Source organism: Mustela nigripes, chromosome X (genome assembly GCF_022355385.1).
Source record: "Mustela nigripes isolate SB6536 chromosome X, MUSNIG.SB6536, whole genome shotgun sequence".
NCBI classification, from domain to species: domain Eukaryota; kingdom Metazoa; phylum Chordata; class Mammalia; order Carnivora; family Mustelidae; genus Mustela; species Mustela nigripes.
Genome location: NC_081575.1, coordinates 88,489,662 through 88,510,657, shown reverse-complemented (window position 1 = coordinate 88,510,657; position 20,996 = coordinate 88,489,662).

Sequence of the window (20,996 nt, the reverse complement as noted above, 5' to 3'; positions counted from 1 at the left end):
GCCTGCTTCTCCCTCTCCTTGCCACTCCCCCTGCTTGTACTCTTGTTCTCTCTGTCAAATAAATAAATAAATAATTTTAAAAAGGAACCCATTATATAAAGTACAAAAACAAGCTACAACAATCTATACTGTCAGAAGTTAGATCGGGCTCTCTGCTCAGCAGGGAGCCTGCTTCCCTTCCTCTCTTCCTGCTGCTCTGCCTACTTGTGATCTCTCAATCTCTCTCTCTCTGTTAAATAAATGAATAAAATCTTTAAAAAAAAAAAGTTAGGATAGTGGTTAACCTTGCCAGTGAGGCTAGTGATCATAGGGGACATGAAGGGGTCTTCTAAGGGGTGTTGGTTGTGTTGTGTTTCTTGACCTGAGTTCTGTTTGCAGAGGAGTATTGTTAGTGAAAATTCATTGGCACATATGCTTAAGATATGTGCTCTTTTCTGTGTATATGTTATACTTTAATAACAAGGTATAAAAACTTGAGGACTTCTATTTACAAGATGGAATAGACATACTTTTCTTTACTCTCCCCATAAGTACAACTAAAAACGCTGGACATTATGTATGAATCAATCATAAAAAGATTCAGAATGGAGCAAAGAAGGAAGACCTGCTAAGGACCTCAGTAATCAAGGAACAACATGGTTGTGAATTCTCTGGATTTTCTTTTCAACTCATATATCCCAGATTTGTAGCTCTAGAAGCTGACACCCAGAAATGCAAACAAGTGCAGAAAAAGAAAGCCAACAAAACCTGTTCTTTCTGAGCCAAAAGATCAGGAAAGAACAGCATAGGAAGAGAAAACCTCTCAACAGTAACTGCTCTACTCCAGCTAAACACACAGGAAAAGCTGTGGCCCCACTCCCACTCATACTAGCAAAGGCCAAGTGGGCAACTCAGAATTCCACCCTTGCCAAGCTATAATGAGGTACCTCAACCGGCCCATTAGGATGGCATCAGAGGAGGCTACATATGGGGCCAGTTCTTTCTTCCTTACTGGATGGTAATGAGGAAACCATATGAGGAACCTCTACTTCCATCCTGTGTCCATTCCACTGAAGTAGTATCAAAAGAAGCCTACTGGGTGGCTCAGTGGGTTAAGCCGCTGCCTTCGGCTCAGGTCATGATCTCAGGGTCCTGGGATCGAGTCCCGCATCGGGCGCTCTGCTCAGCAGAGAGCCTGCTTCCCCCTCCCCCCCCCCCTTCCCTCCCCTTTTCTTTGTTAAAAAAAAAAAAAAAAATTTTTAAAAAAAAAAAAAAAAGAAGCCTACTGGAAAGTCAGAACTTTCACCATTGCTCAGTGATATTGAGGATACCATCTCCCTGAAGTGCCAGTGTAGACCTAGTGGGGAGCCTAAGCTTCCATCCCACCCAGCAGTTATAAGGAGTCCCCTCCTTTCTACCTCCTTTTCTACTCAGAGACTGAGTAGACTTCAATGCTGACCTGGTAGTGATTAAGGAAGGGGAGGAAACTCCTCTTCTCCTGTTGGCGTTGTATTTAAAAAACAGCTAAAACAGTAGGTTTAAATGAAATACAGATTCATAACATAATACCCAAAATGCCCAGGTTTCAATAAAAAAATCACTTGCAATACTAGGAATAAGAAAGAGCTCAAGTTAAATGAGAAAAGATGCCAACACTGAGATGAAATACATGTTAAAATTATCTGACAAAGAGGGGCACCTGGGTGGCTTAGTGGGTTAAGCCGCTGCCTTCGGCTCAGGTCATGATCTCAGGGTCCTGGGACCGAGTCCCGCATCGGGCTCTCCCGCTCGGCGGGGAGCCTGCTTCCCTCTCTCTCTCTCTGCCTGCCTCTCTGCCTCCTTGTGATCTTTCTCTGTCAAATAAATAAATAAAATCTTTAAAAAAATTTAAAAAAAATTATCTGACAGAGATTTTAAAGCAGCCACCATAAAAATAATGAGCCATTACAAATACACTTTATGCAAATGAAAATATTAAAACTCTCAATAAAGAAATGGAAGACATAAAGAAAAATGAAGTGGAAATTTCAGAATGAAAAATAAAATAAACAAAATTTAATAACTCAGTGGATGGGTTCACCCACAGAATAGAAAAGACAGAAGAAAAAATCTGTGAATTGGAAGGTAGAGCGATAGAAATTACCCAAATCTGAACAACAGAAAGTACACTGAATAAACAAGCAGAGCCTCAGGGATATGTAAAAAACTTTCAAGAGTTAATACTTAAGAAACAAAACAAAACAATAATCCACTTAGGAAATGGATTACAAACATGAAGAGACATTTTACTGAAGAGGATATACAGATGGCAAATAAGCACACAAAGATGTTAACCTTTAAGGAAGTGCAAACTCATCAGAATAGCTGAAATTTAAAAATAGTGACATCAAATGCTGGCGAACTTGCAGAGAAACTAGATCACTCATCTCTTGCTTGGGGGAGGGTGTGTAAAATGATACAGCCACCGTAGAAAACAATTTGGCAGTTTCCTAAAAAACTAAATATACACCTACCTTATGACCTAACACTTGTACTTCTGGGCATTTATATGAGAGAAATGAAAACTTATGTTCATACAAAAACCTGTATGTTAATATTTATAGTAGCTTTATTTGTAACAGCCCCAAACTGGAACAATTCAGATGTCCTTCAGAAAGTGAATGGTTAAACTGTAATATATCCATACCATGAAATATCACTCAGCAAAAAAAAGGAATATGCTATTGATACACACGACAACCTGGGTGGATCGCCAGAGGATAGTGTTGAGTGAATAAAACTCACTCAAAGGGCTACATACTGTATGATTACATTTATATAACTTTCTTGACCAAATCACAGAAATGGAAAACAGATTAGTAGCTGCCAGGGATTAAGGAGGAGTGGGATGGGAGGGAAATGGGTTAAGGCCATAAAATGGTAACATGAGGGATCCTTGTGACAATAGAACTGTTTCATACCTTGACTGTATCAGTGTCAGTATCTTGGTTGTGATATTAAACTCTTGCTTTGTAAGATGTTACCATTGGGGGAAAGTGAGTAAAGAATACATGGAATCTCTGTATTACTTTTTTATAACTGCATTTAAATTTATAATGATCTCAAAATGTTTTATGTTTTTAAATGAGGCAAAGGGACCCCTCAAGAGTAGCAAACCTATAGGACTGAGAAAAGACGTCTAATAGTATGATTTCAGGCATGGTGGCAAATCAGTAGAAGAGGGGGATAGATCCACCTTTTGCCACCTTTGTTAAAGTCAATCCTGGCACCGAATATAGAGAGATATTAATACAGACATACCTCGGAGATATTGCAGGTTTGGTTTCAGACCACTGCGGTAAGTCACAGCATCACAATAAAGTGAATCAAATGAAGTTTTTGGTTTGCCAGTGCATGTAGAAGTTTTATTTACACTATACTGTATTCTATTAAGTATGCAATGATAGCATCATCTAAAAAAACAGTGTACGTACGTCAGTTAAACACTTTATGGCTAAAAAATGCTAACCATCATCTGACCTTTCAACCAATCACGATCTTTATGCTGATGGAGGGTCTTGCTTCGATGGTGATGGCTGCTAACTTATCAGGATGGTGGTTGTCGAAGGCTGGGGTGGCTGTGACAATTTCTTAAAATGAGAGAACATTGAAGTGTGCCTCATCAATTGACTCTTCCTCTTATGAATGACTTCTCTGTAGCATGTGATGCTGTTTGATAGTATTTTACCCATAGGAGAACTTCTTTCAAAATTGAAATCAGTCCTCTCAAACCCTACCACTGCTTTAGCAACTAAGTTTATGTAATATTCTAAGTCCTTTGTTGTCATTTCAACGGTCTTCATAGCATCTTCACCAGGAGTAGATTCCATTTCAACAAATCATTTTTTTGCTCATCCATAAGAAGCAACACCTCATTCATTAAAGTTTTATTGTGAGATTGTGACAATGCAGCCCCATCTTCAGACCCTGCTTCTCATTCTGGTTTTCTTGCTGTTTCCACCATGTCTGCAGTTACTTTCTCCACTGAAGTCTTAAACCCCTCAAAATCATGGGGGTTGGAATCAACTTCTTCGAGACCACCCCCCCCATTAGTGTTGATATTTAACCTCTTCCCATGAATCACAAATGTTGTTAGTGGAATCTAGAATGGTGAATCCTTTCCAGAAGTTTTGCAAATATACTTTTCCCAGACTCATCAGAGGAATTACTATCACTTTTGTAAATGATAAGACTTGAAAGTTGAAATGACTCCTTGATCCGCGGGTTGCCATATGGATGCTGTTCAAGCAGACATGAAAACAACATTAATCTTGTCCGTCTCCATCTGAGCTTTTGGGTGACCAGAGGCATTGTCAACGAGCAGTAATATTTTGAAACTTTTTTCTGAGCAGTGGAGTCTCAACAGTCGGTTTGGAATATTTGTAAACCGTGTTGTAAACAGATGTGCTGTCATCCCGGCTTTGTTGTTCCATTTGTGAAGCACAGGCAGAGTAGATTTAGCCTCATTCTAATGGCCCTAGGATTTTCAGAATGGTATGTGAGCACTGGCTTCAATTTAAAGTCACCAGCTGCATTTGAAGCTTTGAAGCCAGGCACTGACTTCTCTCTGCCTATGAAAGTCCTAGATAGCATTTTCTTCCAGTAGAAGGCTCTTTCATCTACATTGAAAATCTGTTGCTTAGTGTAGCCACCTCCATTAATTACCTCAGCTGGATCTTCTGGATAAGTAGCTGTAGCTTCTACATTAGCACTTGCTGCTTCACCTTACACTTTGATGTTAAGAAGATGGCTTCTTTCCCTAAACCTCATGAACCAACCTCTGCTATCCTCAAACTTTGCTCCTGCAGCTTCCTCACTCTCTCAGCCTTGAGAGAATTGCAGAGACTTAGGGTCTTGCTCTGGATTAGGCTTTGGTTTAAGGGAATGTTGCAGCTGGTTTGATCTTTCCAGACCACTAAAGCTTACTCCTTATCAGCAGTGAAGTTGTTTTGCTTTCGTATCATTCTTGTGTTCACTGGACAAGCACTTACAATTTTTTTTTTAGATTTTTTTTTTATTTATTTGTCAGAGAGAGAGCGTGAACACAGGCAGACAGAATGGCAGGCAGAGGCAAAGGGAGAAGCAGACTCCCCGCCAAGCAAGGAGCCCGATGCGGGACCCGATCCCAGGACGCTGGGATCATGACCGGAGCCGAAGGCAGCCGCTAAACCAACTGAGCCACCCAAGCACTTACAATTTCATTCAATAACTTTGCTTTACACTCACAGCATGGCTAACTTGTTTGCCACAAGAGACCTAGCTTTTGGCCTATCTCACCTTTCGACATACCTTCCTCCCAAAGCTTAATCATTTCTAGCCTTTGATTGGTTTATTGTTTTTTTTTTAAGATTTTATTTCTTTATTTGAGAGTGAGAAAGAGAGATATCTAGAGAGAACAGGAACTGGGAGGAGAGGAAGAAACAGGCTCCCCACCAAGCAGGGATCCCAATGTGGGGCTTGATCCCAGGACTCTGGGATCATGACCTGAGCCGAAGGCAGATGCTTAACCAAATGAGCCACCCAGGTGCCCCTGATTGATTTATTCTTTTTATTTTTTTATTTTTATTTTTTTTTAAAGATTTTATTTATTTATTTTTCAGAGGGAGAGCGAGCACAGGCAGACAGAGTGGAAGGCAGAGTCAGAGGGAGAAGCAGACTCCCCATGGAGCAAGGAGCCCGATGTGGGACTCGATCCCAGGACGCTGGGATCATGACCTGAGCCGAAGGCAGCTGCTTAACCAACTGAGCCACCCAGGCGTCCCTGATTTATTCTTTTTAAAACATCTCTTTTTTAAATAAGTTCTACGCACAACGTGGGGCATGAACTCTTGACTCTGAAATTAAGAGTTGCATATTCTACTGACTGAGCTAGCTGGGCACCCCTAGCCTTTGATTTAAAGTGAGAGATGTGGGGCACCTGGGTGGCTCAGTGAGTTAAAGCCTCTGCCTTCGGCTCGGGTCATGATCTCAGGGTCCTGGGATCGAGCCCCGCATCGGGCTCTCTGCTCATTGGGGGGCCTGCTTCCTCCTTTCTCTCTGCCTGCCTCTCTGCCTACATGTGATCTCTGTCTGTCAAATAAATAAATAAAATCTAAAAAAAAAATAAAATAAAATAAAGTGAGAGATGTGTAGGGGCACCTGGGTGGTTCAGTCATTAAGCATCTGCCTTTGGCTTGGGTCATGATCCCAGGGTCCTGAGATGGAGCCCCACGTAGGGATGCCTGCTCAGTGGGGGCCTGCTTCTCCATCTCCCTCTGCCTGCCCCTCCTTCTGCTTGTGCTCTCTCTCCCTCTCTCTGTCAAATAAATAAATAAAATTTATTTTTTAAAGATTGTATTTATTGGGGCGCCTGGGTGGCTCAGTGGGTTAAAGCCTCTGCCTTCAACTCGGGTCATGATCCCAGCGTCCTGGGATCGAGTCCCACATCGGGCGCTCTGCTCAGCAGGGAGCTTGCTTCCTCCTTTCTTTCTGCTTGCCTCTCTGTCTACTTGTGATCTCTGTCTGTCAAATAGATAAATAAAATCTTAAAAAAAAAAGATTTTATTTATTTATTTGACAGAAAGAGAGACATCACAAGTAGGCAGAGCAACAGGCAAAGAGAGAGAGGGAAGCAGGCTTCCTGCTGAGCAGAGAGCCCGATGCGGGGCTTGATCCCAGGACCCTGAAATCATGACCTGAGCTGAAGGCAGAGGCTTAACCCACTGAGCCACCCAGGTGCCCCCAAATAAGTAAATAAATAATTTTTTTAAAAAGTGAGAGGTGTGGGTCTCTGATTTGAATACTTAGAGACTGTTGTAGGGTTATCAATTGGCCCAATTTCATTATTGTTGTAATTTAGGAAATAGGGAGGCCCTAAGAGAGTTAGAGAGATGGGAGAATGGCCAGTCAGTGGAGTAGTCAGAGCATACCCAGGAGTCGGATGCCCACGTGACTAAGCCACCCAGGTGCCCCTCTAAGATATATTTTTTTTAAGATTTTATTCATTCATTTGACAGTCAGAGATCACAAGTAGGCAGAGAGAGAGAGAGAGAGAGGAGGAAGCAGGCTCCCCAGCGAGCAGAGAGCCCGATGTGGGGCTCGATCCTAGGACCCTGAGATCATGACCTGAGCCGAAGGCAGAGGCCTTAACCCACTGAGCCACCCAGGCGCCCCCCTCCCCAAGATGTTTTTACAAAAAAAAAAGCAGAATAGAGCATACATCATGTTAAAAGTAGAAGAGTGAGAGTGTGTTTTCACATACATTAAAAAAATCTCTGGCAGGTTATAGTGGCTGTTTAATTGGGGAGGAAGGGGACTGGGCAGCTGGGGCTGGCATTAGAGGGAGGGAGACCTTTCTTTATGTATCTGGTTAGAGCTTTTATTTCTGAGCCATTTAGAACCACCAGCTATATCTAATGTTAAATGCATGTATTTTAAAGTTAAAACATTTTAAGAGAGGCTTAGGCTCAATAGAGTTAGGGAACCACAGGATCTTTGTAACATTACCCAACCCACTTCCCACTGGCTCAGTTTTCTTTGCTATGTGGGACCAGGCTGTCAGTATGGGAAGGACACCCTCCCCCAACCCAGGTTTAGATTTTGTAGCCCGAGCACTATCCTTTATTGGAGCCACCACTTACCTTTCCTGCCCCAGCTCCCTGGGGAAAATTTAAGGGCTGTTTTCCCAGAGGCCACTAACGCTTTCCAGCTGCACCAGGGCCCCTGCTGGCAGCTGAGATTCCCCTGGGACAAGAGAATCTTAAGGTCCTGCTAACCACCAGGCCCTAACCATCTGGGAAAACTTGAGTTCAAATAACCCAACCAGTCCTGTCCTACAGATCTGGATCCGACTTAAGCAGGGCTGAGAATGAACTGGGATGTATCAGTGCTAGTTGTTTACACTTGGAGTCCCTTCTGGCTGTTTAGTGCCTGTGGGCTACTGGTTGTTATGTGGTTTGGCTATCATCTCTGTCCCCAGCTACTTCTCTCACTTCAGTCCCCACCACCCCACTACTCTGGGCTTCCTCCCCTGATTCTACCTGTTGCTGCTGATTATCTTCCGGTATCAGACAGGAGCCCATCAAGAAACAGATGGCATGCTCAAATTGGGTAATTTGAGAAGAGTTTAATAAGAGATTATTTATAAAAAGTGTGGGCAGGGTCTAGAGAAACCACAAGGGATAGGGCAATACCCAGGGGCAAGAAGAGGGATCAGCAGCAAAAAGGGATGGGTGGAGAGGGCCCGGCAGGAGCTGAGACTTGTGGTTGATTAAAGGAGGCAACCAGCTCACTATGACTCATCAGGGAGGGAGTCTGGGAAATTAAAAACCCCAGCCTCAGTCTCCTTCCTTCCATCTCCTACAGGTATCCCATTTTACAAACCCAGCGGAGGGCACAGGAGCCCATTGATTCTATCCATAGAAGTCAGCATCCCAGGCAGAGCATGGGGGGAAAGGTGGAGAGTGGATCTGGAGGGACAAATGGAATATGTCTAGCACCTCTCCCATAATATTTTGGAAAAATCATCACGGAAAAATTTTAAACATATAAAAAAAAGTAGAGAGAATAATAATATAATGAACACCATGTACCCATCATCCAATTTCAACAATCATCAACGTAAAGCCAATCTCATTTTATCTGTATCCCCACTCACTCTGCCCTCCTATTATTTTTCAGCAAATGCTAGGCATCATATCATTTCCTCTGTCAATAATTCATATGCATCTCTAAAAGATAAGGATTCTCTTAAACCACAAAACCATTAGCAAAAATAATAAATAAAATAATTCCTTAATATCCAGTCAGTGTCAGACTTCCAGTTGTCCAGTAAATATCATACATGGCTTTTAAAAAAACAATTTGTTTGCTTGAATCAAGGTCCCAATAAGGGGTAATCTTTGCAACTGGTTGACATCTTTTGAGTCTCTTTTTGATCTATAGCTTCCCCCTCCATCATTTTTATTTTTCTTGCACTTTATTTACTGAAGAACACAAGACATTTGTCCTGTAGCATATCTCACAGTCGGGATTTTGGTGTTTCTTTTCCCATATTCTAATTTAACATGCCCTCTCTTCTGTGTTTCCTATAAGCTTTTAGTTGGCTCCAGAGGCTTAATCAGATTCAGGTCCAATTTTTATTACTACTTCATAGACAGATGATGATGTTTTCTTCCTTCAGGAAACACAAAAATTCTCACTGACAGTTCTTATGATGGTAATAGCCATAATGATTGATGCTTAAATCCATTAATTTATTAGAGATTACAAAATAATATGCAAATTTATTCCTGTTCTTGTGTTAGTAATTTTGCATCTTGGGTTGTTTTTTTTCCGATTCATAATACTTCATGGAACTCACCAAGCCACCTGTGTAGCCCCAATGCATCCTTTTTAATGGCTGCATAACTTTTGTGGCGTGGACATACTATCATTTATTCAACCATTCTCCTTTTGGCAGGCTTTTACTTGGCATCCGGTTTTGTTTTTGTTTTTTTTATTTTGCAACTATGAGCAATGCTGCAATGAAACATCCTTTTACACATACTCTTACTTACTAGTACTTTTATTCCTACTGAATAGATTCCTTGGAGCAGAGTTCTTGGGGGAATGAAATTTGTTAATATTAACAGTTGTTACCAGATTACTTTCTGGAATGGCTGTAATACTTCAATGTCCACCAGCAATGTGCAAGAGTACTTTTTAATCTATATCCCCACCAGCTATAGGTACTAACCGGCTTTATAATTTTTGCCAGATTATGGGTATAAACAATGTCTCATTGCTTCCTTCTCTGGAGCCAGACTTCTGGGTTTATATTCTGATTCAACCACTTACTATATGTATTACCTTGGTCAAATTAACTTCTCTAGAGGTGCCTGGGTGGTTCAGTGGGTTAAAGCCTCTGTCTTCGGCTCACGTCATGACTTCACAGTCCTGGGATCGAGCCCCGCACTGGTCTCTGCTCAGCAGGGAGCCTGCTTCCCCTCCCCCTCTCTCTGCCTGCCTCTCTGCCTGCTTATCATCTCTGTCTGTCAAATAAAAAAATAAAATCTTTAAAAAAAATTAACTTCTCTGGATCTCAGTTTCTTTATCTGTTAAATGGGGATGATGATAATAACATGCTGTAACTTAACATGTTGCCTTAACATGTTGTAAGGATTAAGTGAGTTAACATATGTGAAGTGCTTAGGACAGTGTCTGGTCTACTGCATATGCTTATTATTTTTCTGTCTATGTTAACTTTCTCCCTTTTCTTGCTTAGGGCTTTGTGGTATAACACATCAATTCCTCTGCTGCCAGCACGTTAGCATCCTGAGTCCCCTGTTCTTTTATACTCCCACCATTGCAAAGCCCACTCTCCAATCCTCTTACCTGGGCTGCAAGATGCAATCCTGTAGACAGTGCCATTAGGAATTCAGACTCTTTCCTCAGCGGGTCCCGAGCACTGATAGAAATCTATGTGTCTTTGAGACCATTGCTTCTCCACTCCCCCAAGCAGGAATTCTGAATTATCACTACACTTTCTGATCCTCTACCCCACTACCCTTTTAGCAGACAACTCTGAAGCTCTTACCCATGTGTCAGACTGACTTGTTAAACACACATTTCAGTGTGTACAGTCTAGAAAGATAAAAGGCTCCTTTGCAGCCCTGGTTTTGGATGGGATTTCAGTTATACCAGTTAGAAGCGTTGATGCATCAGATAGATAGTGGCATTCTCTCACAGTGAAAAATAATTTCTTCAGATTGCTTTAAAATACTGTTTTGATGACACAGACCCAGTGGAATATACCCTTAGGACAAAGCACTCTTTAAAAAATCTTAAACTGAAACATCTGGGTGGCTCAGTTGGTTAAAGTGTCTGCCTTCCACTCAGGCCATGATCCTGGGGTTCCGGGGTCGAGTCCTGCATCAGGCTCCCTGCCCAGCGGGGAGTCTGCTTCTCCTTCTCCTTCTGCCTCTTCCCCTGCTTGTGCACTCATGCACGCTCTCTCTCTCTCTCTCTCTCACAAATAAATAAAATCTTTTTAAAAATTCTTTTAATCTCACAAAACAAACTGAGGGTTGCTGGGGGGGAGGGGGTTTGGGAGAAGGGGGTGGGATTATGGACACTGGGGAGGGTATGTGCTTTGGTGAGTGCTGTGAAGTGTGTAAACCTGGTGATTCACAGACCTGTACCCCTGGGGATAAAAATATATGTTTATAAAAAATAAAAAATTAAATAAAATTTTTAAAAAAAGGAAAAAAAAATTCTTAAGCTGCTTTCAGTAGTCTTAGTGATATTAATACTGCTATTTTCATACACACAGTACAGGCCTAATAATTATTAAATTATGCTAATGTTGTTTGAAATGAAGATTTTTCACTAAACACAAAAGAGAGAAGCTAGTATGAAATCAAATAAATTAAGTATAAACACTTTAATTGTAAATTCAAATTGGAAATATCAATATGAACTCGTGATTTAGGGTTTTTTTAATTACATATCTTAGCTTTGTACACTGACAAAGGCTTAGCTACAGTGGTGACGCAGTAGCATTCACAAACTAGTACCAGTAGTACCAGCATGGTGGCCTTTAAATACCATTTTCACCTAAGGAAAACAGGGCTTCTGGGGCACCTGCTTCACCGTCTCTCTCTGCCTACTTGTGATCTCTCTCTGTGTCAAATAAATAAATAAAATCTTTTTTAAAAATGAAAGGAAATAGGACTTCTTAGAGAAATGGCTGATTCCACTTAGCAGTAGGAGGTGTACAAAATAAGCAAAGGAACTATCAGTAACAACTGAGGTTGTATCAGAAGGACTCAGAAACCAACTTGAGGGAACTCCCACTGGTTTAAATGAGATAATTTGAGTATCAAAAAAATAAGTATTACAAGTGATTGATTGATAAACGTCAATTTTTTAAATTTATGAGTTCACAATGCTACTAAAAAATTATACAAAACCCCAGAAAGCTCATTTGTCATCATTGGAGGTTGCTAGAGTACCAATTCATTGTTGGGAAAAAGTGGTTTTTAAAATAAGATAAAGAGGGCCTCCTGGGTGGCTCAGTGGGTTAAGCCTCTGCCTTTGACTTAGGTCATGGTCTCAGGGTCCTGGGATTGAGCCCAGGGTCCTGGGATTGAGCCCCGCGTCGGGCTCTCTGCTCAGCGGAGAGCCTGCTTCCTTCTTTCTCTCTGCCTGCCTCTCTGCCTACTTGTAATCTCTTTCTCTGTCAAATAAATAAATAAAATCTTTTTAAAAAAATAAATAAAAATAAAATAAGAGAAAGAATCAAACATTTATCCTGCCTTTTCTGTATATTAACTGAATTTTTAGGTCACCAACTAGTTGATGAAGAATCTTCGTTTTAGAATTCCAACTAATATGCAGAATAATGATAAAATAAGAATAATACCATTTTTCAGGTCTTAATAAAATGATGAATCTTAGTGATGATCATCAATGGCTGCTAAAACCATTAGGGGAAAGATTGATAGGAAACTTTATAATGGATGAATCAGGCTGACACCACCTAATCTTACTCATCAATTTTAGCATCACTACAAGAGAGACAAAACACATTATCTACCTCTTGATATGATGTGATGGAATGGGAAGTACATACCATCACGTATTAAATATTTTGCCTACGAAAAACCATTAATCTAATCAAACCTTTCTATGTAAATACCAATTATCAGGAAACACAAGAAACAGAGAATGAGTTAAATGACACCTGGCAGAAGCCATCAACCAAATCCAGAATATAATACATCCTGCAGGATAAATGATCCAGTTGGTCCAAAAAATCAATGGTGTGGAGGGAAAAGGAAGTGGAGGTGTTAGAGAATAAAAGAAATGTAAGATCTGTAATAACCAATACAATATATGAACCTTGCTTGGATCCTGATGTGAACAAACTACCTGAAAATGTTATCTTTGTGAGAACTGAAAGATTTTGAATATAGCCTGGGATGAGATGGTATTAAGGAATTATTGTTCATTTTCTAAATGTAATAATGGTGTCATGTTAATATTATTTTCAATGTCCTCATTAGGTAGAGATGCTTACTGAACATTTATGGATAAAATTACGTGGTCTGGGTTTCACTTTAAAATACTCCAACAGGGGCACCTGTGTGGCTCAGTGGGTTAAAGCCTCTGCCTTCAGCTCAGGTCGTGACCTCAGGGTCCTGGGATCGAGCCCCCCATCAGGCTCTCTGCTCGGCAGGGAGCCTGCTTCTCTTCTTCTCTCTCTGCCTGCCTCTCTGCCCACTTATGATCTCTGTCTGTCAAATAAATAAATAAAATCTTTAAATAAAATACTCCAACACAAGATACTGGGGTGGTGGTTAAATAGAAAAAGACTGGCAAAATATTGTTAACTGTTGAAGCTGAGTGATGAGTACCTGGAGGGTCAATATACGATCATATCTGCTTTTGTGTATGTTTAAAACTTTCCATAATACAAAGTTTTTAGGGGCACCTGACTGGCTCACTAGACAGTGCATGCAACTCTTGATCTCAGAGTCATAAGTTTGAGCCCCACACTGGGCATAGAGATTACTTTAAAAAAATAAAATAAAATTCTTTAAAAAGTAAACATTCCTTAGGGGTGCCTGGGTGGCTCAGTGGGTTAGAGCCTCTGCCTTCACCTCAGGTCATTTACTCAGGGTCCTGTGATCGAGCCCCGAATTGGGCTTTCTGCTCAACAGGGAGCCTGCTTCCCCGTCTCGCTCTCTGCCTGCTGCTCTGCCTACTTGTGATCTCTCTTTCTCTCCGTCAAATAAATAAATAAAATCTTAAAAAAAAACAAAAACAAGAACTAAACATTCCTTAAAAACAAGGAAAAAACAAGAAAAGAAAATGTCACGGATGGTCAACTAATGAGACATGACCAAATGCGGTGTGGTATCCTGAATCAGATCTTGTAAAAGAAAAAGGGAAATCCAAATTAATGTTTGGTGTTTAGTTAAAAGTATTGTACCAGGCGTGCCTGGGTGGCTCCATCAATTGAGCGTCCAATTCTTGGTTTTGGCTCAGGTCATGATCTCAGGGTCGTGGGATCGAGCACCATGTAGGACTCCATGCACAGTGGGGAGTCTGCTTGAAGATTCTCTCCACATGCCCCCCCAACAAATAAATCTTTAAAAAAAAAAAAGTATTATACCAATGTTCATTTTTTTTTAAAGATTTTATTTATTTATTTGAGAGAGAGACAGTGAGAGAGAGCCTGAGCGAGGAGAAAGTCAGAGAGAGAAGCAGACTCCCCATGGAGCTGGGAACCCGATGCAGGACTCGATCCCGGGACTCCGGGATCATGACCTGAGCCGAAGGCAGTCGTCCAACCAACTGAGCCACCCAGGCATCCCTCGTTTCTTATTTTTGATAAATGTACCAATGTCATCTTAGCCCACTCACGCTCCTATAACAAAATGCCACAGACTGAGTAGCTTATAAGCAAAAGAAATTTATCTCTTGCAGTTCTGGAGGCTGGAAATCCAAGATGAAGGCGCCATCATGGTCAGGGCCCTCCTCCAAGTTCACAGCTGTTGTCTTCTCATTGTGTCCTCATGGCAGAGGGGGCTAGGGATCTTTCTGAAGATATATACGTATAATATAGCATTAATCCCATTCATGAGAGCTCCACCGTCATGGCTAAAACACCTTCAAATACCACCAACTCTAGGGATTAGGATTTCAACATAGGAATTTTAAGGGATCACAAACATTGGTACCACAGCAATGTTTATGTAAGATGTTAATATTAGAGAAAGTGGGTGAAGAGCATACAGGAATATTCTGTACTATCTCTGCAATTCTTCTGGAAATCTAAATTTATTTAAAAACTAAATGTGAGGGGTGTGTGGGTGGCTCAGTGGGTTAAGCCTCTGTCTTTGGCTCAACTCATGATCTCAGGGTCCTGGGATCGAGCCCTGCATGGGACTCCCTGCTTAGGAGGGAGCCTGCTTCCCCCTCCCCTTCTGCCTACCTTTTTGCCTACTTGCAATCTCTCTCTCTGTGTCAAATAAATAAAGTCTTTAAAAAAAAAACTTAAAAAACACTAAATGTTAAAAGTCAGTAAATGTTATTAATCTCTACACACAAATTTTCTTAAAGTGAACTAATAACATCTAAGAAAAATACTTTTGCATGTATTATTGGCTTTAAATAGTCCTCCAAAGATGAGGAGAATAGCATACTTATGCTACCTCCATGTTTTTTCACCTCTAGGATATCCAGCATTTGGTTGGCTATTTATGACTTCTTTTTATATCAACATAGTATATATAACATTTATATGCTGTTCTCTTTCTATAGTTGCATTAGCCTTTAATGGACCCAGTGATCACTCCTAGTCATTTGTATTATTATATATGTTGGTAGAAATTTATCAGACAGTTCTATCTTCAAGAAAGGCTCTTGAGAACTATAAAGCCATCTGTTTGTGCCATTATACTTGGATGACAGTCTGCTCACCACACATTCTCGTTCTCTGAAGACTTAGTAGGCATTACTCCTCCATCTTCTAATGTTGGATACTATTATAGAAAGGCTGGAAGCCAAATGAATTTTTTCCCATTCACAAGTAACTTGGTTTATTTGCAGGGTTTCTCATGGGATTCCCTTTTTATTTCTGAAATCCATTAGCTTCATCAGAATACGTGTTGACAATAGTTGTTCTATATCAATTTTACCTGGAATAGGTTTGTTTTTCAAGCTAAAATTCAAGTCTTATTTCCGGAAGCACTCTTGAATCATATATTTGAACATTTTTGTTGATGTTGCTATTCCATTTAATTTATTCTCTTATTCAGAAACACCAATCATGGTGCACCTGGGTGGCTCAGTGGGTTAAAGCCTCTGCCTTCAGCTCAGGTCATGATCTCAGAATCCCGGGATCGAGCCCCTCATCGGGCTCTCTGCTCAGTGGGGAGCCTGCTTCCTCCTCTCTTTCTCTGCCTGCCTCTCTGCCTACTTGTGATCTCTGTCTGTCAAATAAATAAATAAAATCTTTTAAAAGAAAAAAACAATCATACATGTGGTAGATTTTTGTTCTTTTTATATGTCATTTTTCTCTTTAATCCTTTTATATATGTGTATATATATATATATGTATATATATATATATATTTTTTTTAAGAGAGAAAGCAAGAGCACTCATGAATAGGGGGGAGGAGCAGAGGGAGAGGGAGAGAAATAATCTAAAGCAGGCTCAACCCTCAGTGTGAAGCTGGATGCACAGCTCCATATCACAACCCTAAGATCATGACCTGAGCCAAAATCAAGGGCTGGACTCTTAATCAACTGAGCCACCGAGGGGCCCCTAATCCTTTTAAACTTCTGAAAACTACTTGTTATATTCTCATTCATTTTGTTCACTTTTCTCAAATCTTCTTTTCATGCCCATGGCTTTTTTTTTTTTTTTTTAAAAAAATCTCTCTCTTTTTTTTTTTTTTTTTATGTTTATAACATGACCTTCATTTCTCCTTTATATGCTTTCTCCATTTCTTTTCTGAATTCTGGTAGCTCATTTCTTATTTTTTTATCTTATTCTTTCTTGAGCTATTTTATCTGTGTTTAAGTGCCTTATTCACATTTTGTGCTTTTATTAAGTTTTTTGCATTCCTGTATAAATATTTGGTCATGATTTTCATTTTTTTCCTTGGTAAATTATTTCTGATGTTTGCCCTTTGGCCTTCTTTTGGTTGTGCTCCTTTATTCTTGAGGACATTTTTGTACAGTTCCTATACTGGTTCCTTTTTATTATTACTAATAGTTCAGTGATGATTGATTGATTTTCCTAGACCACCATGTTGTGGAAGGCAGAAAGGACAAGGTTGAACAACAAAACCTCATCCTGTTTCAGAGTGCAGAGCCCCTCAAGGTATAAGATAACCTAGGTAAAAAAAAAAAAAAAAACAAACACCTCACAGGATGAGTTCAACAGTAGAACAATGATGACAGAGGAAAGTGTTATTAAACTTAAATGTATATCAATATTACATTTAAATGTTTATCATATGTGCTCAATCTGAACAATCAAGAAAACAAAAATTGAAAAAATGAACTGAGTTTTAAGAAATGTGGAGCAATGATAAAACGGCTAGCATTCATGTCATCTGAGCTCTAAAAGGAAAGGAGAAAAGTGTAGTACTGAAAAAAATAATAGAAGAAAGGGCACCTGGGTGGCTCAGTCGTTGGGCGTCTGCCTCCAGCTCAGGTCATGATCCCAGGGTCCTGAAATCAAGCCCCACATCAGGATCCCTGTTTGGCGGGAAGCCTGCTTCTTCTTCTCTCACTCCCTCTGCTTGTACTCCCTCTCTTGCTGTCTCTCTGTGTCAAATAAATACATAAAATCTTAAAAAACAATGATAGAAGACATAGTGATTGAGGACTTCTCCAATTTGGTGAAATACCTAAACCTCCAGATTCAAGAAGCTTGATGAATCTCAATCAAGATAAATAAACAAAGGTGCCCTGGTGGCTCAGTGGGTTAAAGCCTCTGCCTTCGGCTCCGGTCATGATCCCAGGGTCCTGGGATGAGCCCCGCATAGGGCTCTCTGCTCAGCGGGGAGCCTGCTTCCCTTCCTCTTTCTGTTTGCCTCTCTGTCTACTTGTAAACTCTTTCTGTCAAATAAATAAATAAAATCTTTAAAAAAACAAATAAACAAACCAAAAAAAAAAAAAAAAACCCTATGCCCAGATACATCATAATCAAACTGCTGAAAACTAAAGACAAAAAAAAAAATCTTGAAAGCGAAGTAAAACAGTGTATTACCTACAGGGGAACAACTATTTGCATGACTGCAGATTTCTTATCAGAAACCATGGTGATAAGAAGAAGGTGACACAAAACCTCTGTTTTTGTTTTTGTTTTTAAGTCAACCCGGGTTCCTGGGTGGCTCAGTCAGTTAAGTGTCTGCCTTTGGCTCAGGTTGTGATCTCAGGGTCTTGGGATTGAGTCCCATGTCAAGCTCCCTGCTCAGTGGAGAGTCTACTTCTCCCTTTCCCTCTACCCTTCCCTCCCCCCCCCCCCCCCCCCCCCCCCCCCCCCCGCTTATGCACTCTCTCTCTCTCTCTCTCTCAAATAAATAAATAAAATAAAAAGTCAACACAGAATTTTATATCCAAGGGCACCTGGCAGACTCAGTCAGAGGAGCATGTGACTCTCGATCTTGGGGTTGTGAGTTCAAGCCCCATGTAGGGTGTAGAGATTACTTAAATAAATAAAACTTTTTAAAAAAAGGATTTTACATCCAGTGAAAATACCCCTCAGGAATCAAGCTAAAACAATGACATGCTCAGGCAAACTGAAAGAAGTCATTGCCAGCATAACTGTTCTAAAAGAATTGCTAAAGGAAGTTCTTCAGATAGAGGAGGAATAATAACAGAAGGAAATTTAGACCATCAGGACTGAAGGAAGAACAATAGAAATGGTAAATATCTGGGTAAATAAAAAATAAAATAGACCAGTCTTCTCTCAAAGTCTTTAAATTTAATGATTCAGAGCAAGAATTATATAATTGTTTGGTGGGGTTTTCACTGTATGTAGACGTAGTATATAAGACAAGTATAACATAAAAAGAGGGTAAAGGAACCTATCTGATGGTAAGATTTATACATTCTACTTGAAGTAGTAAAATACTTTTTTTAAAAGATTTTATTTATTGACAGAGATCAGAAGGAGGCAGAGAGGCAGGCGGGGGGGGAGGTGAAGCAGGCTCCCCACGGAGCAGAGAGACTCGTGGGGCTCGATCCCAGGATTCTGGGATCATGATCTGAGCTGAAGGCAGAGGCTTAACCCACTGAGCCACCCAGGCGCCCCATAAAGTACTTTTTAAAAAGATTTTATTTATTTATTAGAGAGAGCACGAGCGAGGGGAAGGGGTAAAGGAAAAGGGAGCAGCACACTCCCCACTGAGCAGGGAGCCCAATGCTGGGGCTTGATCCCAGGACCCTGGGATTATGTCCTGAGCTAAAGGCAGGTGCTTAACTAGTTCAGCCACCCAGGTGTCCTGAAGTGGTAAAGTATTCATTCAAAGTACTCAAGGAGTTGAGTATGTATATTGTAATTCCAAGAGCAACCACTTAACAAACAAAAACAAGCAAAACTATACAGAGTTCAAAAACATAATAGAATCAATGTGATACAATATATTAATAAAAGAAAGAACAAGAACCATATGTTATTCTCAGTAGGTGCTGAAAAAACATTTGACAAAGTACAGCATCCTTTCTTGATCAAAACTCTTCAAAGTGTAGTAATAGAGAGTACATACCTCAATATCATCAAAGCCGTCTATGAAAAACCCACAGCGAATATCATCCTCAATGGAGAAAAACTGAGAGCTTTTCCACTAAGGTCAGGAACATGGCAGGGATGTCCATTATCACCACTACTACTATTCAACATAGTACTAAAAGTCCTAGCCTCAGCAATCAGACAACAAAAAGAAGTTAAAGGCTTCCATATCGGCAAAGAAGAAGTCAAACTATCACTCTTTGCAGATGATATGGTACTTCATGTGGAAAACCCCCAAGACTCCACTCCAAATCTGCTAGAACTCATACAGGAATTCAGTAAAGTGTTAGGATATAAAATCAATGAGCAGAAATCAGTTGCATTTCTATACACCAATAACAAACAGAAGAAAGAGAAACTAAGGAGTTGATCCCATTTATAATTGCACCCAAAACCATAAGATACCTAGGAATAACCTAACCAAAGAGGCAAAGAATCTGTACTCAGAAAACTATAAAGTGCTCATGAAAGAAATTGAGGAAGACACAAAGAAATGGAAAAATGTTTCATGTTCATGGATTGGAAGAACAAATATTGTGAAAATGTCTATGCTACCTAAAGCAATCTACATGTTTAATGCAATCCCTACCAAAAATCCCATCCATTTTTTTCAAAGAAATGGAACAAATAATCCTAAAATTTATATGGAACCAGAAAAGTTCCTCAAATAGCCAGAGGATTGTTGAAAAAGAAAGCCAGAGTTGGTGGCATCACAATTCCAGACTTTAAGCTCTATTACAAAGCTGTCATCATCAAGACAGTATGGTACTGGCACAAAAACAGACACATAGATCAATGGAACAGAATAGAGAGCCCAGAAATAGACCCTCAACTCTATGGTCAACTCATCTTTGACAAAGCAGGAAAGAATGTCCAATGGACAAAAGACAGTCTCTTCAACAAATGGTATTGGAAAAATTGGACAGCCACATGCAGAAAAATGAAACTGGACCATTTCCTTACACCTCACACAAAAGTAGACTCCAAATGTATGAAAGACCTCAATGTGAGAAAGGAATCCATCAAAATCCTTGAGAACACAGGTAGCAACCTCTTTCACCTCAGCTGCAGCAACTTCTTCCTAGAAACATCGCCAAAGGCAAGGGAAGTAAGGGCAAGCATGAACTATTGGGACTTCATCAAGATCAAAAGCTTTTGCACAGCAAAGGAAACAGTCAACAAAACCAAAAGACAACTGACAGAATGGGAGAAGATATTAGCAAACAAGTATCAGATAAAGGGCTAGTGTCCAAAATCTATAAAGAACTTATCAAACTCAACACCCAAAAAACAAATAATCCAATCAAGAAATGGGCAGAGGACATGAACAGACATTTCTGCAAAAAAGACATCCAGATGGCTAACAGACACATGAAAAAGTGTTCCACATCACTTGGCATCAGGAAAATAAAAATCAAAACCACAATGAGATACCATTTCACACCAGTCAGAATGGCTAAAATTAACAAGTCAGAAAACAACAGATGCTGGTGAGGATGCGGAGAAAGGAGAACCCTCCTACACTGTTGGTGGGAATGCAAGCTGGTACAGTCACTGTGGAAAACAGCATGGAGTTTCCTCAAAAAGCTGAAAATAGAGCTACCCTACGACTCAGCAATTGCACTACTGGGTATTTACCCTGAAGATACAAATGTAGTGATCTGAAGGGGCACGTGCACCCGAATGTTTATAGCAGCAATGTCCA